Source organism: Anomaloglossus baeobatrachus, chromosome 5 (genome assembly GCF_048569485.1).
Source record: "Anomaloglossus baeobatrachus isolate aAnoBae1 chromosome 5, aAnoBae1.hap1, whole genome shotgun sequence".
Classification (NCBI taxonomy): Eukaryota; Metazoa; Chordata; class Amphibia; order Anura; family Aromobatidae; genus Anomaloglossus; species Anomaloglossus baeobatrachus.
The window spans coordinates 7,796,418-7,809,344 of NC_134357.1; positions in this window are offsets into that span (position 1 = coordinate 7,796,418).

The following is a 12,927-nucleotide window of genomic DNA, read 5'->3' on the forward strand; positions in this document are numbered from 1 at the left end:
TTAAATACAGACGTCTGATCCGGCCTATTGGTCTCGCTGCAGACAGAGGAGTGTGAATACTCCTCTATATCCTTCATCCCACAGCAGTCCGTGTGTAGGGGAAGGTGTAATATAGCAGAGCTTTGTCTCATTACAAACACCTCTACACTCTGCTGTACTCCCCAGCCCCACACTGACTGCTGCAGAAATGTTAGTGATCACACACACACACTACAGTTCTAAAGTTTGTTCTCCCCCAGACAATTGTGTCTTTTCCATGTATAATCCTCCTGTTATTTCTCACAAGTTGCATAATGAATAGAGAATCTCGTGCAGACAGTGACGAGGTCAGGAATTAGGATTGTTACATGGAATAATAATTTCCTCTTCACACTTGGCTTTCGGCACAGATCGCTTCTTTGCACAATTCCAGCTTTGCAGAGCTATGGCATTCTAGCTGGTAATTTGCGGAGGTAATCTGGAGATATTTCCCCCCATGCCCCCCCCTCCTCCACAAGTTGGATTGGTTGATGAGCACTTTTTGGCACCATACGGTCACACTGCTCCCACAACAGCTCTATAGGGTTGAGGTCTGGTGACTGGGCCCCTCCATTACAGATAGATACCAGCTGAGCAGTAGTGGATGTCTGCCCTGCACTTTGTAGTCGCACTCAGCTGTGGTGAGATCACGGAGAAGAGTGGACGGCGTCCTTACGTCTCACACAGGAGAGAGCCCAGTTCAGCTTTTGTGGGGGCGTGTTCTTCTTCTTGTGTGATGTTGCTTGGTTATGATTGGTCAACCTTATCCAGGGGAAGAAGAAGTACCCGCCCCCAGACACAACCCTCTGGTAACGCCCAGCTGAACGGGACATAAAGTAGGACCTTAGGCCGGTTTCACACTTCGTTGTTTCGACGCAAACGGGCTCCGTCACTAATGTAATACAGTTGATTTATTTACAGTGGAAGAGCGACAGCATGCTGCCTGCACTACCCGCATGTGTCCACAGGGGGTCGCGCTTACACTGCAAATAAATGAACTGTACTACATTAGTGACGGAGTCCATTTGTGTCGAAACAACAAAGTGTGAAACCGGCCGAAACTTTACAATTGAATTTCTCCACAAGGAGAAGAAAAACTAAGAGGTAAACGTACAGTAAGTTTTACTCAACTCCGCAGCCGCTGTTCCCTCATGTGGCCACTTACCCTGCGGAGCACAGCGGACGACAGCGGAGCACGGCAGACGACAGCGGAGCACGGCAGACGACAGCGGAGCACGGCAGACGACAGCGGAGCACGGCAGACGACAGCGGAGCACGGCAGACGACAGCGGAGCACGGCAGACGACAGAGGAGCATAGCGAAACAACAGCGGAGCAGGCAGACGACAGCGGAGCACGGCGGGACGACAGCGGTTACCAGTCAGTGACATTATTACAAGCTGCCATGGAGGGTTGTGCAGTGACGCACCGAATCCTCGGATCCAACAACCTACATAAATAATAAATGGGAGAAACTCAATTTACCTGAAATAACAGGGGAACCTCCACTAACAGAAATAACGAGGGGGTCCTCTGCCAGAAATAACAGCAGGTACTCTGCCCCATACACACAGCATGCACCCTGCACCACCCCACCACCACAGTGTGCGCCGCGCACCGCCCCACCACCAGACACAGTGTGCTCCCCGCACCGCCTCTCCCCACACAGTGTGCGCCCCGCACCGCCCCACCACCAGACACAGTGTGCTCCCCGCACCGCCTCTCCCCACACAGTGTGCGCCCCGCACCGCCCCACCACCAGATACAGTGTGTTCCCCCGCACCCCTCCTCCCCACACAATGCGCGCCCCGCACACCATGCACCCTGCAGTTAGATGAATGAAACAAAGTTTATGAAATGTACTGTAGACTAGTGACACATATAATCTGCACTAAAAACGCAGCAAAAAAAATCCCACAGCAATAACACAGCAAAATGCATTTTTTTGTAAGCAGCTTCTTTACTGCCAAGATAGTATGTCACGCCTGCAGGGAAAAAGCAAAGTGTGAACATCGCCTTGGATTTAGTTAGCGGACACCTGTTGTCATGCAAAAATATACTTTAACTTAATAGGGTGATAGCCGGGGCCTCCCAGATACAGTCAGCGAGGCAGGGGTCCCCCCCCAGATACAGTCAGCGAGGCAGGGGTCCCCCCCCAGATACAGTCAGCGAGGCAGGGGTCCCCCCCCAGATACAGACAGCGAGGCAGGGGTCCCCCCCCAGATACAGTCAGCGAGGCAGGGGTCCCCCCCCAGATACAGACAGCGAGGCAGGGGTCCCCCCCAGATACAGACAGCGAGGCAGGGGTCCCCCCCAGATACAGACAGCGAGGCAGGGGTCCCCCCCAGATACAGACAGCGAGGCAGGGGTCCCCCCCAGATACAGACAGCGAGGCAGGGGTCCCCCCAGATACAGACAGCGAGGCAGGGGTCCCCCCCAGATACAGTCAGCGAGGCAGGGTCCCCCCCAGATACAGACAGCGAGGCAGGGGCCCCCCCCAGATACAGTCAGCGAGGCAGGGGTCCCCCCCAGATACAGACAGCGAGGCAGGGGTCCCCCCCAGATACAGACAGCTAATGGGCCCCGTACACCACTGGCTGCGCTCTCTCCCTGGTGGATACAATGTTGCCTCTGCTGCTGATTGGTTCATACTTCTGGCCCCGCCCACATTGATACATTTGATACATTGTATCGCCGGCAGTTTCGGGGATCACATGGTACATGACGTCATTACGGTCCATCCCACAACAGACCCCGCCTATGGGAACCGTTCCGCGGCTTCTACCAGCTTCTCCCCGCCCCTTCTCTTCGGTCCCTCCCTATTAGGCTATTAGCTCTCTGGCTCCGCCCTGTCTCCTCAGTGATAGCGGTTGGCTCCTCCCCCGTCAGTCACCTTGCAGTGTAGCCGGAGGTGCGCTCTGACGTCATCCGCGAGCGCCGTGCTGATTGGTGGAGGCGGCTGCAGGCTTTGACGGCACGGCGGCCATCTTTGTTGATGTGTCAGTCAGAAACCGAGGATGGTCCAGAGCTGACGAGAAGCGCGGAGCCGGCGGCGAGCGAGGCCGGGACAGCGCCGGAGACAGCACCGGAAACCGGCGACCTGTGAGAGCCGCCATATAATGTGTCACCTGTGAGGTGAGGGCTGCGTCCTGCACACAGAGGCCATTGTGGGGGAGATGGGGACACCTGGGGACGGAGGCGCCACACGCCGGATTATAGGGGGTGACGGAGGCGACACACGCCGGATTATAGGGGGTGACGGAGGCGACACACGCCGGATTATAGGGGGTGACGGAGGCGCCACACGCCGGATTATAGGGGGTGACGGAGGCGACACACGCCGGATTATAGGGGGTGACGGAGGCGACACACGCCGGATTATAGGGGGTGACGGAGGCGCCACACGCCGGATTATAGGGGGTGACGGAGCCGCCACACGCCGGATTATAGGGGGTGACGGAGGCGCCACACGCCGGATTATAGGGGGTGACGGAGGCGCCACACGCCGGATTATAGGGGGTGACGGAGGCGCCACACGCCGGATTATAGGGGGTGACGGAGGCGCCACACGCCGGATTATAGGGGGTGACGGAGGCGCCACACGCCAGATTACAGGGGTGACGTTTCCGCCTGCCCCCGATTTACAGGGGTGACGTTTCCGCCTGCCCCCGAATTACAGGGGTGACGGTGCCGCCACGCGCCGTATTATAGGGGTGATGGAGCCGTCTGTCCCCATAGTGTGTGGGGGCGATGGAGTTACTTCTCTCCATAATATGGGGGGTTGAGCCGCCTGTCTCTGTATTGTGGGGGTGATGGAGACTACTGTTGTCAGATTGTGTGGGGGCGATGGAGTTACCTGTCTCCATATTGGGAGGGGTGATGGAGCCGCCTGCTGTCAGATTGTAGGGGGGGGGGGGGGCTGCCAACACACATTTGGTGCAGAGGGTACAAAGCGGGGGGGGGCGTTGGTGCGGAGGGTACAAAGCAGGGGGGGGGGCATTGGTGCGGAGGGTACAAAGCAGGGGGGGCGTTGGTGCGGAGGGTACAAAGCAGGGGGGGCGTTGGTGCGGAGGGTACAAAGCAGGGGGGGGGCGTTGGTGCGGAGGGTACAAAGCAGGGGGGGGCGTTGGTGCGGAGGGTACAAAGCAGGGGAGGCGTTGGTGCGGAGGGTACAAAGCAGGGGGGGCGTTGGTGCGGAGGGTACAAAGCACGGGGGGGGCATTGGTGCGGAGGGTACAGAGCGGGGGGGCGTTGGTGCGGAGGGTACAGAGCGGGGGGGGCGTTGGTGCGAAGGGTACAGAGCGGGGGGGGCGTTGGTGCGGAGGGTACAGAGCGGGGGGGGCGTTGGTGCGGAGGGTACAGAGCAGGGGGGGGGCGTTGGTGCGGAGGGTACAGAGCAGGGGGGGGCGTTGGTGCGGAGGGTACAGAGCAGGGGGGGGGGGCGTTGGTGCGGAGGGTACAGAGCAGGGGGGGGGCGTTGGTGCGGGGGGTACAGAGCAGGGGGGGGCGTTGGTGCGGAGGGTACAGAGCAGGGGAGGGCGTTGGTGCGGAGGGTACAGAGCAGGGGAGGGTGTTGGTGCGGAGGGTACAGAGCAGGGGGGGGGCGTTGGTGCGGAGGGTACAGAGCAGGAGGGGGCGTTGGTGCGGAGGGTACAGAGCAGGAGGGGGCGTTGGTGCGGAGGGTACAGAGCAGGGGGGGGCGTTGGTGCGGAGGGTACAGAGCAGGGGGGGGACGTTGGTGCGGAGGGTACAGAGCAGGGGGGGCCGTTGGTGCGGAGGGTACAGAGCAGGGGGGGGCCGTTGGTGCGGAGGGTACAGAGCAGGGGGGGGCCGTTGGTGCGGAGGGTACAGAGCAGGGGGGGGCCGTTGGTGCGGAGGGTACAGAGCAGGGGGGGCCGTTGGTGTGGGGGGTACAGAGCAGGGGGGGGCCGTTGGTGCGGAGGGTACAGAGCAGGGGGGGCCGTTGGTGCGGAGGGTACAGAGCAGGGGGGGCCGTTGGTGCGGAGGGTACAGAGCAGGGGGGGGGCGTTGGTGCGGAGGGTACAGAGCAGGGGGGGGCGTTGGTGCGGAGGGTACAGAGCAGGGGAGGGGCGTTGGTGCGGAGGGTACAGAGCAGGGGAGGGGCAATTGATGTGCAGTGGTACAGAGCGGGCAGGGCCGGTTGGTGTGCTGTGGTACAGAGCGGGGAGGGGCGGTTGGTGGGCAGGATACGGTGCTAGGGGGTGGATAATGCAGTGGGTACAGTGCAGGGGGGGCGGCTGGTAGTGGATGTGCTGGTATCTCTGCATTTTTGCGCTTCCCTGTGTCAGGTGCGGAGCCCCCCTCCCGCTCGCTCTGCAGCAGCCTCATACGTAGCAGATGATGGTTTCTGTATTCGGCCGTTCACTATGGTAAACGTTTTCCTGATCTCACAGGACGACGTCCGGACTGCCCTGCCCGCCGGCCCCCTGCCCTGCCTGCCGGCCCCCTGCCTGGCCTGCCCCCTGCCTGGCCTGCCGTGCCCGCCGGCCCCCTGCCTGCCGTGCCCGCCGGCCCCCTGCCTGCCCTGCCCGCCGGCCCCCTGCCTGCCCTGCCCGCCGGCCCCCTGCCTGCCCTGCCCGCCGGCCCCCTGCCTGCCCTGCCCGCCGGCCCCCTGCCTGCCCTGCCCGCCGGCCCCCTGCCTGCCCTGCCCGCCGGCCCCCTGCCTGCCCTGCCCGCCGGCCCCCTGCCTGCCCTGCCCGCCGGCCCCCTGCCTGCCCTGCCCGCCGGCCCCCTGCCTGCCCTGCCCGCCGGCCCCCTGCCTGCCCTGCCCGCCGGCCCCCTGCCTGCCCTGCCCGCCGGCCCCCTGCCTGCCCTGCCCGCCGTTGGCCTGCCCTGCCTGCCCTGCCCGCCGTTGGCCTGCCCGGCCTGCCCTGCCCGCCGTTGGCCTGCCCGGCCTGCCCTGCCCGCCGTCCCCCTGCCCGGCCTGCCCTGCCCGCCGTCCCCCTGCCCGGCCTGCCCTGCCCGCCGTCCCCCTGCCCGTCCTGCCCTGCCCGCCGTCCCCCTGCCCGGCCTGCCCTGCCCGCCGTCCCCCTGCCCGGCCTGCCCTGCCCGCCGTCCCCCTGCCCGGCCTGCCCTGCCCGCCGTCCCCCTGCCCGGCCTGCCCTGCCCGCCGTCCCCCTGCCCGGCCTGCCCTGCCCGCCGTCCCCCTGCCCGGCCTGCCCTGCCCGCCGTCCCCCTGCCCGGCCTGCCCTGCCCGCCGTCCCCCTGCCCGGCCTGCCCTGCCCGGCCTGCCCTGCCCGCCGTCCCCCTGCCTGCCCTGCCCGCCGTCCCCCTGCCTGCCCTGCCCGCCGTCCCCCTGCCTGCCCTGCCCGCCGGTCCCCTGCCTGCCCTGCCCGCCGGCCCCCTGCCCGGCCTGCCCTGCTCGCCGGCCCCCTGCCCGGCCTGCCCTGCCCGCCGGCCCCCTGCCTGCCCTGCTCGCCGGCCCCCTGCCCGGCCTGCCCTGCCCGCCGGCCCCCTGCCTGCCCTGCCCGCCGGCCCCCTGCCTGCCCTGCCCGCCGGCCCCCTGCCTGCCCTGCCCGCCGGCCCCCTGCCTGCCCTGCCCGCCGGCCCCCTGCCTGCCCTGCCCGCCGGCCCCCTGCCTGCCCTGCCCGCCGGCCCCCTGCCTGCCCTGCCCGCCGGCCCCCTGCCTGCCCTGCCCGCCGTCGGCCTGCCCGGCCTGCCCTGCCCGCCGTCGGCCTGCCCGGCCTGCCCTGCCCGCCGTCGGCCTGCCCGGCCTGCCCTGCCCGCCGTCGGCCTGCCCGGCCTGCCCTGCCCGCCGTCGGCCTGCCCGGCCTGCCCTGCCCGCCGTCGGCCTGCCCGGCCTGCCCTGCCCGCCGTCGGCCTGCCCGGCCTGCCCTGCCCGCCGTCCCCCTGCCCGGCCTGCCCTGCCCGCCGTCCCCCTGCCCGGCCTGCCCTGCCCGCCGTCCCCCTGCCCGGCCTGCCCTGCCCGGCCTGCCCTGCCCGCCGTCCCCCTGCCCGGCCTGCCCTGCCCGCCGTCCCCCTGCCCGGCCTGCCCTGCCCGCCGTCCCCCTGCCCGGCCTGCCCTGCCCGCCGTCCCCCTGCCCGGCCTGCCCTGCCCGCCGTCCCCCTGCCCGGCCTGCCCTGCCCGCCGTCCCCCTGCCCGGCCTGCCCTGCCCGCCGTCCCCCTGCCCGGCCTGCCCTGCCCGCCGTCCCCCTGCCCGGCCTGCCCTGCCCGCCGTCCCCCTGCCCGGCCTGCCCTGCACGCCGTCCCCCTGCCCGGCCTGCCCTGCCCGCCGTCCCCCTGCCCTGCCCGCCGTCCGCCTGCCCTGCCCGCCGTCCCCCTGCCTGCCCTGCCCTGCCCGCCGGCCCCCTGCCTGGCCTGGCCTGCCCTGCCCTGCCCGCCGGCCCCCTGCCTAGTCCATAAGGCTACTTTCACACCTCCGGTTTTTCTTCTGCGGCACAATCCGGCACTTTGCAGGAAAATCGCAACCGGTTTTTTTTACAGCCGGTTGCGATTTTCCTGCATAGACTTTAATTAGTGCCGCATTGTGCCGCATGGCCTTGCGTTCCATCCGGTTTTTGCCGCATGCGGCAGATTTAGCCGATGCGGCGGCCGGATGGAACGTTGCCTGGCACGTTTTTTCATGCGGCAAAAAAAAACCGCATCGCGCCGCATTCGGCCGATGCGGCGCATCTCTCAATGCATGCCTATGGCGGCCGGATGCGGCGCGATGCGGCAAATACCGCATTCGGCCGCCGCATGCGGTTTTTGCCACTGCGCATGCTCAGTAGCATGCCGCAAGCGGCAAAAACCGGGCGGGCCGCATGGGAAAAACTTATGCAAAGGATGCGGTGTTTTCACCGCATCCGTTGCATAGCTTGCACAGCCGGATTGAGCCGCAGGGCTCAAGCCGGATGTGTGAAAGTAGCCTAAGCCGCATACAATGCTCCCTGGAACATGCATGGGGTGCTGGGAGATCTCGGCTGCTGGATACTTTTCTGTTCTGTGGGCTCTGGAGCGGCGGCAGGTCACTGCTTTACATGATTTGCTGTTTGGGACTTTTAGTCCTCCTCGGTCTTTTTGTCGTCCTCGCAGAGCAGAGTCTTCAGTTTCCCTCTGTATGGCCGGATTGTCAGTGTTCTTTCTGATTCTGTGGCTGTTTGTGCATCTGCCTCGTTCCCACGGCAGTGATCACAGGCGACATCTGCGCTCCGTCTCCTTTTGGAAATGTTTGGGCTATAAGTTGTGATAGCTATAAAAAAAATAACTTACTATTGCCCTCGCCAGGTCCTGTGCCCGCTCTCCGTCGCTGCCCAGTTTCTCATTTTTGCTGCATTGATGCCACTTTTGACAGCGCTGCAGCCAATCACTCTGCCTCTGTAGATAGCAGCTTATAGCTCTGAGTTTTACAAGAGAGGACAACCCCTTTAATTACCTTTTCTGACCCTAAACTTCACAGCTTGGCGTTTGTTAAACTGTCAGAATAAGGCGGCTTTCACACTACGTCTTTTTAACATGCGTCCGGAACGTTTTTTTAACGCAAAAACGGATCCAGTGCAAATGCGTTTTCATTTCAATGCATTTGCAATGGACTCGCGTTAACATTCGTTCACCTGCGTTTGCGTGCGTTATAGTGAGGATCCAGCGAGTTGCAGTTTTTTAACATCTTTCAAAAACGCTACATGTAGCATTTTTGAGCTGCATCCAAATACTGCAAATTGCTGGATCTTGACTAAACAGCACGCAAACGCATGTGAACGCTGGCATGCTGATAGGCAGGATCCTGCTTGCTCTACTGAGCATGCCCAGAAACCAGCCTCGTGATCAGTCTATCTCTCTCCTACCTCTCTGTCTCTCCCCCTCTCTCTCTGTCTCTCCCCCTCCCTCTCCTCCACCTGAGAGCTGTGGACACTCGTAACCAAGGTAAATATCGGGTAACCACTTATCTTAGTTACCCGATGTTTACGTTGGTTACGTGTGCAGGCAGCCCGGCTCCTAGCAGCTGCAGACGCTCGTAACCAAAGTAAATATCGGGTATCCAAGCAAGTATACCCAATGTTTACCTTGGTTACGAGCCTCGCAGCTGTCAGATGCCGGCTCCCAGTCTGGCACGTTTAGTTCCCCTCACTCCCGATCACATGACTCCAATGCCCGCCCCTAAACATCCAGTGCAGGATCCTGCAAAGTAACACATGCGTTTGCATGCGTTTTTTGCTGTAAAAGCAGGATCCGCTTTTGCAGCAAAAAAACGTTCAGGACGCATGTTAAAAAGACGTAGTGTGAAAGCAGCCTAAGAGTTGTGCACCCCTTTACACCGCCCGATAATCGGGGGGCACAAGCGTTCATGAGAAGGTCTGATCCGCATTATCCGCTGCTGATGTCGCCAATCAGCTGCTTGAGCAGGAATAAGTTAGGGTGAAATGAATTCAATTATTCACAACAAGCAAAAAGGTGACGAAATGAAGAAAATGTAGCAGGTCTGTAATTAATTTTTTTTTTGTTTCTTTGGCCCAAAAAAAGTTCTTAGAGTATGAGTGTCCCAATAAGTGATTAGGGCTGAGAGTGCTGTATCCATGTCTCATTGTGTCGTCTGATAGTCGCAGTATGGCGGCTTTACTGCGGCTCACACACAGGCGCTCTGTTCTGCTGCTCGGATAATCGCTGCCCTCTGTGGCCGCTGATTGTGCCGGCTCCACAATAGCCCAGTGTTCCCGCGTCCACACTCGTCCCCCCGGCGCTCAGCGGCTCAGACGCTTCATGGAACTTTCTGCAGTGTTTTAGCAGACTGTTTCCATCCTGTGTAAGATCTCTGCTTGCTGTGACAGGGGCCCTGCTTGTTGCAAGGTATCAGAGCTCTGGCTCCTAACAACCTACACACGGATCAGGACAGGTGAAAGGTCAGACAAGGTCAGGACAGGTGAAAGGTCGGACAAGGTCAATGGTTTCAGCCTCTGGACTTGGAAAATGAATTATTTCCGCTCACTGCTCCCGTGTTTACATCCTCCGGCTACAGATCTGTCTGATCCTAGTCCTGCTCATACGGCTGAGGGGCTTATCACTCCCCTCCTGTACATATCTGCCTTCTTTGCTGGTTTCCAGGGGACCTGCCCAGTTATGAAGGCTTTCCCGAGCCGATATCTGCAGCCTCCAACTGTTTTCTGCAACTTCTTCTCTAGTGACCTTTTATTTAGTACAGACCGTAAATAGTACTCTTACCCGGCTTTAAAGGGTTACTCATATCCAGATCATAGGTAATAATTTCCAAACTGGTGGGCGACCGGCTGCCAGGACCTCCACAGATCCCGAAAATGGATTTCTGAAATCAAAATGCATGGCAGAGCCACGTTCATCCTGTAAGGGACAGCAGCGATGGCACAAGCCCGTCTGTCTACAGTCCAACATACATTAGGTAGAGTAGCTGCGTGTGGGCACAATGGACCGATATAATAATGTATCACCGGGTCCAGGCACAATGAGCCGATATAATGTATCACCGGGTCCAGGCACAATGAGCCGATATAATGTATCACCGGGTCCAGGCACAATGAGCCGATATAATGTATCACCGGGTCCAGGCACAATGAGCCGATATAATGTATCACCGGGTCCAGGCACAATGAGCCGATATAATGTATCACCGGGTCCAGGCACAGTGAGCCGATATAATGTATCACCGGGTCCAGTCACAATGAGCCGATATAATGTATCACCGGGTCCAGGCACAATGAGCTGATATAATGTATCACCGGGTCCAGGCACAATGAGCCGATATAATGTATCACCGGGTCCAGGCACAATGAGCCGATATAATGTATCACCGGGTCCAGGCACAATGAGCCGATATAATGTATCACCGGGTCCAGGCACAGTGAGCCGATATAATGTATCACCGGGTCCAGGCACAATGAGCTGATATAATGTATCACCGGGTCCAGTCACAATGAGCTGATATAATGTATCACCGGGTCCAGTCACAATGAGCCGATATAATGTATCACCGGGTCCAGGCACAATGAGCTGATATAATGTATCACTGGGTCCAGGCACAATGAGCCGATATAATGTATCACCGGGTCCAGGCACAATGAGCCGATATAATGTATCACCGGGTCCAGGCACAATGAGCTGATATAATGTATCTCCGGGTCCAGGCACAATGAGCTGATATAATGTATCACCGGGTCCAGGCACAATGAGCCGATATAATGTATCACCGGGTCCAGGCACAATGAGCTGATATAATGTATCACCGGGTCCAGGCACAATGAGCCGATATAATGTATCACCGGGTCCAGGCACAATGAGCTGATATAATGTATCTCCGGGTCCAGGCACAATGAGCCGATATAATGTATCTCCGGGTCCAGGCACAATGAGCTGATAATAATAAATAATAATTTTATTCATTTATATAGCGCTATTAATTCCATAGCGCTTTACATACATTGGCAATACTGTCCCCATTGGGGCTCACAATCTAGAGTCCCTATCTGTATGTTTTTGGAGTGTGGGAGGAAACCGGAGAACCCGGAGGAAACCCACGCAAACACGGGGAGAACATACAAACTCCTTGCAGATGGTGTCCTTGGTGGGATTTGAACCCAGGACCCCAGCGCTGCAAGACTGCAGTGCTAACCACTGAGCCACCGTGCCGCCCATATATGCCGCCCATACGCTGATATAATGTATCACCGGGTCCAGGCACAATGAGCCGATATAATGTATCACCGGGTCCAGGCACAGTGAGCCGATATAATGTATCACCGGGTCCAGGCACAATGAGCTGATATAATGTATCACCGGGTCCAGTCACAATGAGCCGATATAATGTATCACCGGGTCCAGTCACAATGAGCTGATATAATGTATCACCGGGTCCAGTCACAATGAGCTGATATAATGTATCACCGGGTCCAGTCACAATGAGCTGATATAATGTATCACCGGGTCCAGTCACAATGAGCTGATATAATGTATCTCCGGGTCCAGTCACAATGAGCCGATATAATGTATCACCGGGTCCAGGCACAATGAGCCGATATAATGTATCACCGGGTCCAGGCACAATGAGCCGATATAATGTATCACCGGGTCCAGTCACAATGAGCTGATATAATGTATCTCCGGGTCCAGTCACAATGAGCCGATATAATGTATCACCGGGTCCAGGCACAATGAGCCGATATAATGTATCACCGGGTCCAGGCACAATGAGCCGATATAATGTATCACCGGGTCCAGGCACAGTGAGCCGATATAATGTATCACCGGGTCCAGGCACAATGAGCTGATATAATGTATCACCGGGTCCAGGCACAATGAGCCGATATAATGTATCACCGGGTCCAGGCACAATGAGCCGATATAATGTATCACCGGGTCCAGGCACAATGAGCTGATATAATATATCACCGGGTCCAGGCACAATGAGCCGATATAATGTATCTCCGGGTCCAGGCACAATGAGCTGATATAATGTATCACCGGGTCCAGGCACAATGAGCCGATATAATGTATCACCGGGTCCAGGCACAATGAGCTGATATAATGTATCACCGGGTCCAGGCACAATGAGCTGATATAATGTATCACCGGGTCCAGGCACAATGAGCTGATATAATGTATCACCGGGTCCAGGCACAATGAGCCGATATAATGTATCACCGGGTCCAGGCACAATGAGCCGATATAATGTATCACCGGGTCCAGGCACAATGAGCCGATATAATGTATCACCGGGTCCAGGCACAATGAGCCGATATAATGTATCACCGGGTCCAGGCACAATGAGCCGATATAATGTATCACCGGGTCCAGGCACAATGAGCCGATATAATGTATCACCGGGTCCAGGCACAATGAGCCGATATAATGTATCACCGGGTCCAGGCACAATGAGCCGATATAATGTATCACCGGGTCCAGGCACAATGAGCTGATATAATGTAT